At 36.3% G+C, this 14256-nt stretch overlaps 1 protein-coding gene and 1 pseudogene across 1 annotated transcript in view; one reads left to right on the top strand and one right to left on the bottom strand.

The window, feature by feature from the left end:
- RERE (arginine-glutamic acid dipeptide repeats) overlaps positions 1-14256 on the top strand; it is a 409470-nt gene that overhangs the window by 28382 nt on the left and 366832 nt on the right. The window lies entirely within an intron of this gene.
- On the bottom strand, positions 9874-10705 carry LOC138389139 (large ribosomal subunit protein eL15-like; annotated as a pseudogene).

The raw sequence follows: 14256 nt of genomic DNA, 5'->3' as shown, positions 1-14256 counted from the left end.
TGGTCCATTTTTTGCTTTGGTTGCCTGTGCTTTTCAGATCTTACTCAAGAAATCTTTGCCCAGACCAATGTCTGCCCTGGAGTGTTTTCCCTATTTTTCTTCTAGTAGTTTTATAGTTTTAAGTTTAGATTTAAGTCTTTAATCCACTTTGATTTGATTTTTATATATGGTGAGAGATAGGGGTCTAGTTTCATTCTTCTGCATATGATAACCCAGTCTTAATGCCTAAGTTAATGGTTTTTGTTTTAAAAAATGAATGAGTGTAAGCATATCCATGTAATTATATAATTTTCACCATTATTATAATGAATGCATAATGTGTCGTAAGTGTTTCTGTTTTTTGCTATTGTAAGTAACACTGTATGGCTCTTTTTTTTTCATTGAATAAATAACAAGTGTCACTTCTAGGCACTGAGGATGTGGTAATGAATAAATAGAAAAAAATCTCTGCTGTCATGGAGCTTATATTGTAACACGTGTCATCTTATATTCGTAGTTATTTCCTTAGAATAGAATACAAGTGATATTATAAATAAAAACTGTTCAGTGGCCAGGCATGGTGGCTCTTGCCTGTAATCTCAGCATTCTGGGAGGTCGAGGCAGGAGGATCCCTTGAGGCCAAGAGTTTTGAGACTAACCTAAGCAATATAGCGAGACCCTGTCCCTTCCAAAAACCCCAAAACTGTTCAGTAATTGCATTTCTAAATATCAGAATCAACTTTCTTTTAAAACTCTGCAAAAATGAAGTCTTCTACAGTATTTTTTATTTATGTATAGTGTTTGCCCCCTCACAAACAAGTGCTATCAAAAATTAAAATGTGTAGGGACCTCTGAAAGAAAGTTTAAGTATCATCAATTCCTGATAATTAAAGAACTTGGTTAATTGCTTTTTTCACTAGATTGCTAAAGTGTGTATAAATAGATCTTATGATTTTTGGCATGGCTGAGAAAATTTTCAGGTAATTTATTATAAATTTAACTGATAAAGTCTGTATTAAAGTCAAACTTTTAGATTGTAAAGTTGACTAGTAATTTCTCATCCTCTGTTTTGTGTAATTCTCCTCTCCTGCTCTTATTTCTATAAATTCTCTAGGGACTTGGCAACTTCTTTTTTTTTTTGAGACAGAATCTGACTCTTCTGCCCTGGGTACAGTGTAGTGGCTTCATTGTAGTTCACAGCAACCTCAAACTCCTGGGCTCAAGTGATCCTCCTGCCTCAGCCTCCTGAGTTGCTGGGACTACAGGTGCACGCCACGACACCTGGCTAATTTTTTAATTTTTAGTAGAGATGGGGTATCACTTTTGTTCAGGCTGGTCTTGAACTCCTGAGCTCAAGCAATCTTGCCGCCTTGGCCTCCCAGATCACAGGCGTGAGCCACTGTACCTGGCCACTTGGCAACATCTTTAATAAAACTGGATGGCATTAGATGTGATCCAGTTGGCTCTGGGATGCCCAGTTTGAACTTTTACTCAAAGTGAAATGTGTCTCTGTCTAGTAACAGAAAAACATTGCTTTGAAAAAGGTTATAACCAAATCTTGATGGAAAGAAAGTTAGATGACCTGTTCAACCTACACCTCAAGAAACAGCTTCCTATCGTCGAATAGGGGAGTGGCACTTTTAGGACAACAGCCTGTGCAGGGTGATCACAGTGAGAATTATTTTATACTTTAACTCTGTGGTCCCCAACCCCCAGTCCCCAAGTGCCGTGGCTTCTTTGGAACTGGGCTGCACAGCAGGAGGTGAACAAAGCTTCATCTGTATTTACAGCTGCTCCCTGTCCCTGGCATCGCTCGTATCACCACATAAGCTCTGCCTCCTGTCAGATCAGCAGTGGCATTAGATTCTCACAGGAACACTAACCCTACTGTAAACTGCGCATGTGAGGGATCTAGGTTGCAGCTTCTTATGAGAATCCAATGCCTGATGATCTGAGGTGGAGCTGAGGCGGTGATGCTAGGTCCAGAGAGTGGCTGCAAATACACATTATCATTAGCAGAGAGGTTTGTCTGCACAATAAATGTAATGGGCTTGAATCATCCCAAAACCATCATCCCCCGCCTACCCTGCCTGGTCTCGTGGAAAAATTCTCTTCCATGAAACTGGTCCCTGGTGCCAGAAAGGTTGGGGACTGTTGCTTTAACTGACTGACCGATATACTAGATAAATTTTATATAATGGCTTATACTTGCGGTGAGTCAGTTCTTGCTGTTTCCTTAGTGTGGTGAATATAAAAAAGCGTTGGAGAAAGAGGAATGGTCTAGCTGCTTCTCTTATTACTTCTAATAACCCATTCTTCAAGGTAGATAGTATTATTACTAATTTCCAGATGAGGAAATGGAGGTTCAGAGAGGTTAATTTATGCAAAGTCTCACTGCTAGTAATATCAGATTTGGGCTTCAGTTGAGGTCTGGGTAGTTGAAGCTTTTTCTACCATACTGTTTTTCTTTAATTTCATGTAGAAAATGTACATTCTCTTTTGTTTTCCCATTTTATTGATATTTTCCTTTAAGAAGTTCTAAAAGTTAAACCTAAGATAGGCTTTGCTCTTCTCTCCTTTCACAGTCAGTTCTATGATTAAATTTTTATGATATAAAATATAAGAAAAATGTTTGATGACACCTGATAGTATGTTTTTTCTAGAAAGGCTAAGAGAAAATCTAGATTTCTTAGATAAGCCAATACCTTCCAGAAATTATAACAGCCATATAACTTGCTGTTTTAGGTAGGTTGCAGTGTAAATGTTAGCCGATAAAATATTGATAACTTTCTTTCTTGATCTACTTAGAGTTCCGTGAAAGGTTAAAGTGCTTATTGGCTTCACACAGAATAAGTAGTTCTAATTTTTGACTTTGATGTTATTTTAACATTCAGTAAAAGAGAAAGTATTTAATGGAAAGCTCAAATATTGGTTTCTAGAGGAAGGAAAGAGGAAAACTTAGTTCTAAAATTTGGTAAATTGTACATTATATATTTAAAATGAAATGAGACAATCTTTTGGGAGAAGAAAGTAACTGATAACTTTGGCAAAAAAAAAAAAAAAATCACCAAGCCATTTAAAGTGAAATCAGGTCATGGTAGCTCATGCCTGTGATCCTAGCACTTTGGTAGGCCAAGATGGGAGGATTGCTTGAGGCCAGGAGTTCAAGATCATTCTGGGTGATAGTGAGACCCCTGTCTCTACAAAAAAAAAAGAACAAAATTATCCAGGTGTGGTGATGCATGCCAGTAGTGCCAGCTACTTGGGATAGTAAGGTGGGAGGATCACTTGAGCCCAGGAGTTTGAGGTTGCAGTGAGCTATGATGATGCTGCTGTACTCTAGCTTGGGCAAAAAGAGTGAGAGCCTATCTTAAAAAAAAAAAAAAAAAAGTAAAATTAACTTAGGAAATTTATATAGGAAATGGTTTGTGAGAATAGAATGTATTACATTATGAATGATAAGTAGATTAAGAATTTAGGGATTATTGCAATTGGTATGAAAACTATGTGCCAATTTGATGTTTACTTTAATACATTGAAATTAATTATTAACCATGTGTTCAACTGAAAGATTTCTCAGTTAAACAGAAGCTTTGCTTTGGTTTGAGAGGCAGTGTTGCATGATGGTTAAGACAGACTTAGAAGCCAAGACTACCTGGTTTTAAATCTGAGCTTTACCAGTATAGAAGCTTTATATTAATATTAATGAAGAAGTTACTTAACTTTCCTGAGCCTCAGTTTCTTCAACTATAAAACGTGGATAATAATAATACCTACCTAATAGGATTGTTATGAGAATTAGATGGGTTAATATATGCAAAGCTTATGTGATGGGAGAGGTCAAATTTCTAATGTTTATCAAATACTTACCATGTATATTTAATGTTAGGTTTTAAAAAATACGCATATGGGAAAAATTTATAAAGAATTGAAAGTAGGCCAGGTGCAGAAGGCCAAGGCTCATGCCTGTAATCCCAGTACTTTGGGAGGCCAAGGCAGGAGGATCACTTGAGGCCAGGAATTTGAGACCAGCCTGGACAACATAATGAGACGCTGTCTAAAAAAAAAAAAAAAATCAGTTGAGTGTGGTGGTGCATCCTGTAGTCCTAGCTGCTCAGGAGTCTGAGGGTGGGAGAATTGCTTGAGCCCAGGAGTTTGAGGCTATAGTGAGCTATGATCATGTGCCGCTGCGTTCCAGCATGGGTGACAGAATGAGACTCTGTTTCTAAAGAAAAAAACAAAAATGAATTAAGAATTAAAAGGAAAGATGATATTGTGAGAGGAGGTATGGGGATTAGATAGAGAGTCCACATGATTGAATTCTGCTCTGCTAGAGTAATGAAATAATTTTGAGGGAAACAGGAGATGAGAGTTGGGGCACTGAAGAGTTAAATTATATGCCAAAGGATGAGCCCACTCTGTGATTATCTCCTTGAGAAGATGAAGTAAAAGCATGATTCTCTTCTTCATGATAGAATAATAATTTTTGTTTGATTCTTTTTTTAAGACATTGAAGTAAATTAGGTTGGGTATAGATTTTAAATAGTTTGCTAAAACGAAGGGGATAACATGAAATTCCTACAAGCAGTGAGTGGAAGCCAGAGTAAGTGGAAGAGAAACCTGAAAGATGTTGACAGGAAGAAAGCAGAGGATCAAAGGAAGAAAGGTTCTGTTAAGGCTGGAGAACAAATGTACCTCGAGTGTTCAGGGTTGCGGAGGTTGTGGTCAGAAAATGGAATGCCTCGAATGGATGGTTTTGGAAATGGAGTAAGTTGTGGTTGTCTAAGTGGGTGGCTTCAGGGAGATGAAGACACCTAGGAACCAGATACCTGGTTAGACGTTAGAGAAGTATGTTCTTCTTGTCATGCTGGATTATGGGAGGACTCAGTTGAGAAGGAAGACTGTGAGCACATGTCAAAGACTTCAATAAATAAGGGGGAAGGATCACCCAGAGACCATCCTATTAAAACTCTGGCAACTCTGTTGGGCGTGGTGGCACCCCTCTGTAGTCCCAGCTACTTGGGAGACTGAGGCAGTAGGATCACTTCAGCTCAGGAGTTCAACACAGTGAGACCTTTTCTCTAAAAACACAAACAACAACAAACTCTGTGGCAATTTTTTTTTGTAATTTCCTTTTGTTTCTCACTGTCTTTGAATGTTATTGATATAAAATGGTTACACTGGTTTGTAACTTGTTTTGTAATTTGCTTTAAACATAACTTTTTAATTTACCTTAGTATATAAAGTGGTGGTAGATGTTCACTGTAGAAAAGTTAGAAAATAGGCTTAAAAATTAAGAAGCTTAAAAGCGTCCGTAGACAAGTTAGCTAGTTGTCATATACTCTTCCAGACCTTTTCCTACATAGGCATATAAATACATGTAAAATGGCATCATATTAGATATATTTTTAAAATTACTCTATGTTTAGTAAAATATGAGCACTTTCATGTCTTTCAATGTTAATAAATGTACTTTGAAGATTATTTTTAATAATGGTACAGTGTTCTGTTATATGATTTGCTATAATTTACTGGCTGAATCCAATTGTTATTGAGCATTTCTAACATCTGCTATTTTCTTTAACCCAATTGTGTATTATGTCTTTAAATTACTATTGTTTATAATGGTTGCATAGTGTTTTGGTGCATGGAGGTACCGACAGTTGACAGTAGTGAGGGGTTACTTTTTAACCCCTGACCAGATCTACATTCATTTATGGAGGCCAATTCAAACATGTAGTTATGGCCACACATATTAATGTTTTATATGTAGTACGAACTCCCAGTATGGAGTTGTCTTTTCTGCAAGGAAGGGGTGGAAGTTGACCATGTCAGTCTGGATCTTTGTGCCATTTCCTAGACCAGAAGATTGATATTGAAGACCCTGGATGTTTAACAGTTTGGAATTTATTTTGCCATGCTTTACTGCATAATATTCTCATTTCCCTTTCTTTAGTGAAAAAGGATAAATAATCATGGACCTTTCCTCCCTCTTAATTAAGCATTAAAAGCCAAATTGGGCATTTAAGTGTTATAAGAATCATGACAAGGGCACATAAATTGCCTTATATTTTCTTGTGTGGTGCTCTTGTGAATAGTACATGTGTTTTGCAGAATGCTTTGATTGAAAGTATTTACATAGAAAATGAGCTTGTAATATGAACACATTGAAACAACGAATTTATCACCCCTAAAATAAATCTCAGTGTCTAGAGCATCCAAAGATTCTTAAAAACTGATTCTAAAGGTAGGATTGGACTGGAAAGACTGACTACTGACTTTTCATGGGACCTCTTCAAAGCGCTTTTCTGAAATGAGTTTTTCATTTCTTTGTTAACTTGTTCATTATTTGCACATGACTTCCCCTCTCCCCTACCCCAGAAAGCAAGCCACAGTCTTGTTTATCACTGTATTCCCAGTGCCCAGTTAATAAACATTGTTAAAGGAATGAATGAATTGTATTAGATCTGTTTTCAATTCATTTAAGTTACTAAAGAATTGACAAGGAGCATAATTTTCCAGATACTCATGAGTAAAATGAAATGAAGCAAAGGTTTATCTGGGTGGTTCTGTTGATGTGGAAAGATAATAGGGGAGCCCTGCTTTTTCCTAAATAGGATTCTTCTGCTAAATCACCTAGGTACCAGCCACAGCTCTACCATTTTGACCATCTCAACCATTGTATGTTTTTCTAAGTTTAGATTTTGAAATTGTGGTTCTTGTTCTAGTGTTAACACTCATGCATCTAGGATGGTATTGCAATAGAAATATAAGGTGAGCCTTAAATCTGAGTCACATAGGTAATTTCAAATTGTCTAATAGCCACATTAGAAAAAAATAAAGGGAATGGGTAAAAATAATTTTAATAATATATTTTATTTAACCTAATATGTTCAAAATATCATTTCATCATGTAAATAATACAAAAATTAGTGATGAGTTTTTTTACATTCTTTTTTTCATACTAAATATTTAAAATCCAGTGTGGATTTTACACTTACATCTAAGTTTGAATTAGCACATTTCAGGAGCTCAATAGCCACATGTGGTGTTGTCTACAGTGAAGATCTAAGGAATCATTTAAAACAAAGATAGGCCAAAATGCTAATATTATAGGTGTGGGCAAAGATGAGAGACTTTATTTTCTGAGGATAGCTTTTATAGTTATTTTTTTAAAAGGTAATTTGTGATAGATTGGTTCATATGACCATAGTAAGTTTTTGCTGCAGCCTGGAATTTAAACATTGAAGAGCCAGCATAATAAAAATGTGTTATGGAATTAAAAAATAAAATCCAGGAACCCTGATGCTTGGTCATATCAGTTCTTCCTTTTCAAATATTGAAAAAAAAAAAAAAGTAGAGAGGATCTAACTATATCTACAGTATTTTATTAATTGCTTTAGGGGAAAAGAGATCTGAAGCATATATGGCCAAATGTTAACATTTATTAAATCTTTGGCCAGGTACGGTTGTGGCTCACTCCTATAATCCCAGTACTTTGGGAGGCCAAGATGAGAGATAACTGAGGCCAGGAGTTTGAGACCAGCCTGGGCAAGACAGTGAGACCCTGTCTCTACAAAAAATAAAAAAAATCTTAGTGGTGGGTACATGGTATCCTATGTATTATTCTGTAATAGTCATCTGTATGCTGAAGTATTTCATGAAAAAATTTAAAGATATAAAGAATTTGATTCATAAAAGAAAAATGTGATAAGAACATTATTTGGTGTGTTATAAATTATGGAAGTGATACTGTGCTTGTACTTTTATGTAGTGGTAGTATTTCTTTTACCTTCAGTTAACAGTGAGTTGTAGAAAAATGGCAACTTATTTTCAGCATCTGCTTTCTTTGGGTGAGACTTGTTATGAAGACATACCATCTGGTTATGATTTAATGTAATTTCACATTATTGCTATAGCATTTCAAAGAATGGAATATTTCTTAAACATCTCTGTTTAGACAGGTGTTTTCGCTTACAGATCTTTAAATCAAGATGTCAAACAGTATTGACATTTTTGGAGTCTAAAAATTTTTTAAACTTTTTTTTGGTAATTCAATCAACAAAAATTCTTTTTTATTTGATATTGTATTAAAGGTACAGACCAGATGTTTACTTGTTCAGTGGAAATAGGTCTTATTATTTTTTTGAGGAGGTACATTTCTTTTCCATTCAAACGTTGATTTTCCTTGTTGAGTTCCTCAAAGCCAAAGTAAAGTTCCTGTCAAAGAAAGGTACAGTATGTAATCTTATTCCTTTCTTTGATTGATTTTTAAGTTTACTTTGTAGAATTTTATTTGGAATGATGCTTCAAGAGGATGAAGTAAATCAATGTTATGTATCAGAAACAAATTATTTGAAGTAATACTAAGTTTCAGTCCAATGTAGGTTATATCTAGATTTTTTTTTTTTTTTTTTAAATCTGTCCTGCTGGATAGAATACAGTGGCGTCATCATAGCTCACTGCAAACTCCAAGTCCTTGGTTCAAGAGATTCTCCTGCCTCAGCCTCCTGTGTAGCTGAGACTATAGGCACACACAACCATGCCTGGCTAATTTTTCTATTTGTAGTAGAGGCGGGGTCTCCCTCTTGCTCAGTCTGGTCTTGAACTCCTGAGCTCAAGCGATGCTCCTGCCTTGGCCTCCCAAAGTGCTAGGATTACAGGTGTGAGCCACCGTGCCCAGTGGTTTTTAAAAATTTTTAAATTGTATTTATTTATTTATTTTGAGACATAGTCCTGCTCTGTTGCTCTGCAGCGGTGTCATTATAGCTCACTGCAACCTCAAACTTCTGGGCTCAGGTGATCCTTCTGCCTCAGCCTCATGAGTAGCGGGGACTAGAGGCACATGCCACTACATCTGGCTAATTTTTCTATTTTTTGTGGTCTCGCTATCATTCAGGCTGGTCTCTAATTCCTGACTGCAAGCATTCCTTTCGCCTTGGCCTCCCAAAGTGCTAGAATTACAGGTGTGAGCCACCGTGCCCAATCTAGATCTGTTTTTTTATTCAAAATATGTTTGTTACTGAGTATGTATTTCTATATAACACAGTTGAAGCCCCTACCTTTATGGAATTTGTTAGAGATAACAGCTGTTTGTATTTTGGTCGTTTCTTTGAATCTCTTTTTCTAGTCATATATATTACAAAATTGGAAAAACATATACACACACATATGTATATATGTCAGTTTTACTGTTTTACAACATATACACATATTTACAGTATATACGCATGTATGGTTTTATGTCTTTTCCTAAAATAGCATTTGCAGCATAAACAATTTCTCACAATTTTAAAGTCTTTAACAAACTTATTTTAAAGGGCTTTCTTTTTGTCTGAATATAAAAGTATTATATGCTAATTATAAATTTTACATAATATAGAAATGTGTAATTCAGCAAATAAAAGTTCCTAATAGTTTTCACCTCCCAAATGATAACTGTTACTAGTTTGGTGTATATTATTTCTAACTTCTTCTATAAAAACATTTATGCTATTTGTATTTTCTATCTTTTTTTAATTAACAAAAATAACATTGTACTCTATATACTGTACTTTGACTTTTTTTTAACTTAACCACAAATCATGAACATTTTCCCACATAGGCACACAATACATAGTCTATTTTTAATAATTACATGGTATTCCACAGGAAGATATGTTAGTGTTATAATTTAGCCAGTTCCCTCATGATGGATGTTTGGGTTGCTTTCAGTTGTTTGCTATTATGAAAGGTGCAATTAACATCCTTGTAAATATCTTTTCATCAGCCTGTGAATATTTTTGTAGAATGAATTTCTAAAAGTGAAATTACTGAGTCAAAAGTTAGGCACATTAAAACAATTTTTTGGCCATCCTAAATTGTTCATTAAGGTATGAATTTTACAAACATTATTCATATTAGTGGTAATGGTGGAACTGGAGGGCATTGTGTCTTCTCCAGACTGCACAGTGAGAACCACCAATAGTGTGGTGGCACTTAGGACCCTTTACAAGGCCACGGTTCTTGGGGTCTGCAGATATCAGTTTACGTATCTCCCTGTGCTTGTTGATTGGTTTGGTGACCCACTGTGTGTTAGGATTCCTTTTGATAGCTTTATGGAATGGATCAATGGAGATAACTTCAAAAAAGTTGCATGTGAAATCTTCACCAACCCAGTAAGAATTCAGGACTCTTAGAGGCCCCACAGTGGCATCCAGCTCACTCCTTGTCAACAGACTGAAGGCTTGGAGCAAACTTCAGCTGGTTAACACCATGATGGACAGGCTTGCCACAGGTGCTCTTAGTAACTGGGTGTTTGTGGCCACCACGGTACACACAAATCGTATATCTGCGGTCTCCAACCCCCGGGCCGTTGGGGGAGAAGATTGTCTTCCATGAAAGTTAGGGAAGTGGCAGGGTGAGTGAGTGAAGCTTCATCTGTATTTACAGCTGCTCCCCGTTGCTTGCGTCACTGCCTGAGGGCCCCGCACCCCCATCTGTGGAAAAATTGTCTTCCATGAAACCGGTCCGTGGTGCCAAAAAGGTTGGGGACTGCTCCTATATGTGCCATAACCTTGCTTGGCCTTGTATCCCAGTCTGCGTGCTTTCTCTCGCTGGGTCGGGGAGGGAGCCCTGTGCAGTGTAGAGAGCTGGCAGCATTGCCTGCAGCAGACCCTTGGAAGAAAGTGCATTACATCAAACTGCTTCTTCCTCATAGCTCCTGGATGTACTTGTATGTGCCCATCTTGGCTTACCTGATGGCTGCCCCCAGACAGATTTACATTTTAATAGAAATTGCTAAGTTAGCCTCTAAAAAGATTGTACCAATTTACATTGCTGTGGGCAGTGCATTAGCCATAGGTTTTTAAAGTACAGCATTTTATTGAGTGCTTGCAGTGTGCCACAGTACTGTTCTAGGTCGCTGTGATCCTTCCCATGTTCTTCATGCAGTGCAAGTACCGTTATTTCCGCAGATGAGGAGACTGAGGACACAGCTAGTAAGTGGGAGGGCTGTAAGTAACTGAGGCAGTCTGCTTCCAGAGCCTGTGCTCTTAATCACTAGGTGACGTTAGATCTAGATTTGGCCAAAACATTCAATGCTACTATAATATTGCAAATGTAGCTTTTGTCATTGAGAAAGTAAATCCCTCATTATTCATAATCCATGGGGAATGACTCTTTCCAGTCAACAGTTTTTTTTTTTTTTTTTATAATTAAGTACCCATTGTGTGTCAGGTACAGTACCTCATGACAGTACCTTACCTATCATAATAATATTCTGAGGTGAGGATGTTCTTTCCATGACAGCTGAAAACACTGTGTTCAGTGATACCAACTCTTTGTATTATAGAAAACAGAACTTTCTGTCATGGTTGTTTCAAGCTTTGTTTTAGATAATCTTCAATATATCATTGTACTTTAAAAATAATGTGTTTTACATCCTTTAAAATGGTTCAGAATTCAGTGTCCTAAGGTTGTCATTCTGAATTAGGCAACCTACCTATCATTTTGTGCATGGACATTTATTGGGTTAGTAATTTCTAGTGGAATACAATGGATTGGGATTGGAAGTGCAGTATTTTAAGTAAATCTTCCATATGTGATTATTTTTGTTTTTTTCTTGAAATTGCTTTTTTCCCCAAAATGAAATGTAGCAGAAAATTTCCCCCCTGGCAAATAATGTCTTTTACTCCATCAAATCATTGCCACAAATTAACAGAAAACACTGTTAGGTTTAAGATTTTTTAAAAATGGTTTTTAGGCTTAACCTTTTCTTATAACTTGAATGGCTTAGATATCAAGAATTCTTTCTTCAGTTGGTGATTGTGACTTATGGAGTCTCCTTGTTGCTTACCTGGTACAAACAGCTTTTGCACCCCTTAGCTTAGAACAGGGATTGGCAAACTTTTTCTGTAAATGGTCAGATAGCAAATATTTTAAGCTATGATGGGCCAGATGGTCTTTGTCACAATAATTCAGCTCTACCCTTATAGGCCCAAAGCATAAATACGTGCTTTTACAACAGATGGGTATGGCTATGTTCCAATAAAACTTTATTTACAAAAACAGTTGCAGTCCAGATTTTGTCTGTGGGTCATAGTTTGCCGACTGCTGGCCTTTAGTAAACTTTTTTTTGCCTAAATGATGGGCTCCTTCTCTTAAGTATACTGGATTCTCTTGGAACTTGGGGTATAAAATGGGTTTCCTTTGTACCCCTAGTCAACACCTACATTTTTGAGGCTTTGGAGCTCCTATACTATGAGAATTGAACCAAAGGCTCTTCAGGGGCAAGCATCAGTGTTGTTACACGTATTCATAAGTGAATGAATGAGTGAATTCAGATATTTATTTTATCTTTTGTGTTATAAACTTAGGACTTTTGGGCACCTACCTGGCCCATAAATTTCTTGATTTTCTTTAACAGGAAGATATCCTGTACTATTCCATATGGGAGGCACTAGCCTCATGTGGCTATTTAAATTAATTAAAATTAAATAAAATTTAAAATTAAGTTCTCAGTCACACTAGCCACATTTCAAATGTTCGGTAACCACATGTGACCAGTGGGTGCTGCATTGGGCAGCACAGGTACAGAATATTTCCATTATTGCCACAAGTTCTACTGGGCAACACTAGTTTAGAATCCTGACTTAGGGATTACAGGAAAAATGACAGAGAAATGATGATAAAGTATAATGAATAAATGATACTTTCATTATCTTCTGGGATACATATTGTGGTTTACACTTCTTTTCTGGAAATAATTTTTTACCATGGTCAGAGTCATAATATAGAGTATTTCTCTTTAAGTACATTTTGTAGTCAGATTTCCTCTTAGTTATGTCTATCTTTAAGTTATAGCTGACAATCAAAATTCTGGAAACATGTTCTTTTTATACCTCAGAGTAGCCAAATATATAATATATGTATAACTTTATTTGGAAGAAAGTCATTATGCCGCTAAATAATTGTAAAGAAAAAGGCATCATTCAGCAAATGGATGTCTTTGTGAAGTCATAGTCTCCACACTGCAGACTAGGGCTGTGATGATGCCAGGTCTGTAGCCCTCCATCCCACATCTTATCCATTCATCGTTGCTTGTATTTCACCTGTTTATTAAACCTAGGATTCCTGGTTCACTTTCTCTCACCACCCATACTTCCCTTCCTCCTCTTGAACTGATGACCTCACTTCCTATTTCATAGATAAAATAGAAGCCATCAGATTGGTACTTCTCAATTTCCAATGCTACGTATCTGTAATACACGACTGTTTATGGTTTCTGGTATACAAAATTATTGATAATAGTCAATTTATTAAAGTCAAAAAATCTAAAGCCCAGTTTTCCTTAAGCCTTTAATTCAATTTATAAATCTTATTAGTATATTCATTAGTCCAGTACATTTTATGTAAAGATAAAAGAAAATAATTTGTTCAATATAGCTTTTGATACATGTTGATTATTTCAAGTCAAATGCACTTAATTCTCTTTAAACATTTAGTTCCACTTATAAATATAACATAAATTGCATTCAAAAATTGAATAAACAAATGTCTAAGAAAGCTTACAACCCCTTAAAACAAAACCTTCTCCAAGTACTTATACAACTTTTGTAAATATAAATAAATTTCAAAGTACAGTGAATTTCCCTTCACCCAAACATATCTTTCGTGTTTTCCTGTTTTGGCAAGTGCTGCTCAGTTGTCTAAGCTAGCAACCCTGGGCTATGCTGATTCCCTCTCTTCTCCCCCCCACCATTTAGAATCAAGTATTGTTTCTTTTTCTCATTTATCTTCCTAGTCCATTATCCTAGTTCAGGCCACTGTCTTTTGCCAGAATTACTTTACAACTTCCAAACCAGTCTGCCTGTTCAAATCCTCTGCCTTCCAATTTGTTCTTCACCACTGTAGTCCTTTTGATCTTTTGTTTTGTTTTACAGCAGCTTATTGAGATAAAATTCAAATATCATACAGCTTACCTGTTTAAAGCATACAGTTGTTTTTGTATGTTCACAGTGTTGTGCAACCATCACCACAATTTCAGAACATTTAATTATGCCCAGAAGAAATTCTGTATCTGTTAGCAGTTATTCTTCATTTCCTTCCCTATCCATCCCCTAGCCCTAAGCAACCCCTAATCTACTTTCTGTCTCTATGGATTTGTCCATTCTGGACATTTCATGTAAATGGAATCATATAGTCTTTTGTGACTGGCTGCTTTGACTTGGCATAATGTTTTCAAGATTCACCCATGTTGTAGCATACATCTGCACTTCATTTCCTTTTATTGCTAAA

Source organism: Eulemur rufifrons, chromosome 8 (genome assembly GCF_041146395.1).
Source record: "Eulemur rufifrons isolate Redbay chromosome 8, OSU_ERuf_1, whole genome shotgun sequence".
Classification (NCBI taxonomy): domain Eukaryota; kingdom Metazoa; phylum Chordata; class Mammalia; order Primates; family Lemuridae; genus Eulemur; species Eulemur rufifrons.
The sequence above is the reverse complement of the archived record's forward strand: the minus strand, read 5'-3'. Positions and strand labels throughout refer to the sequence as shown.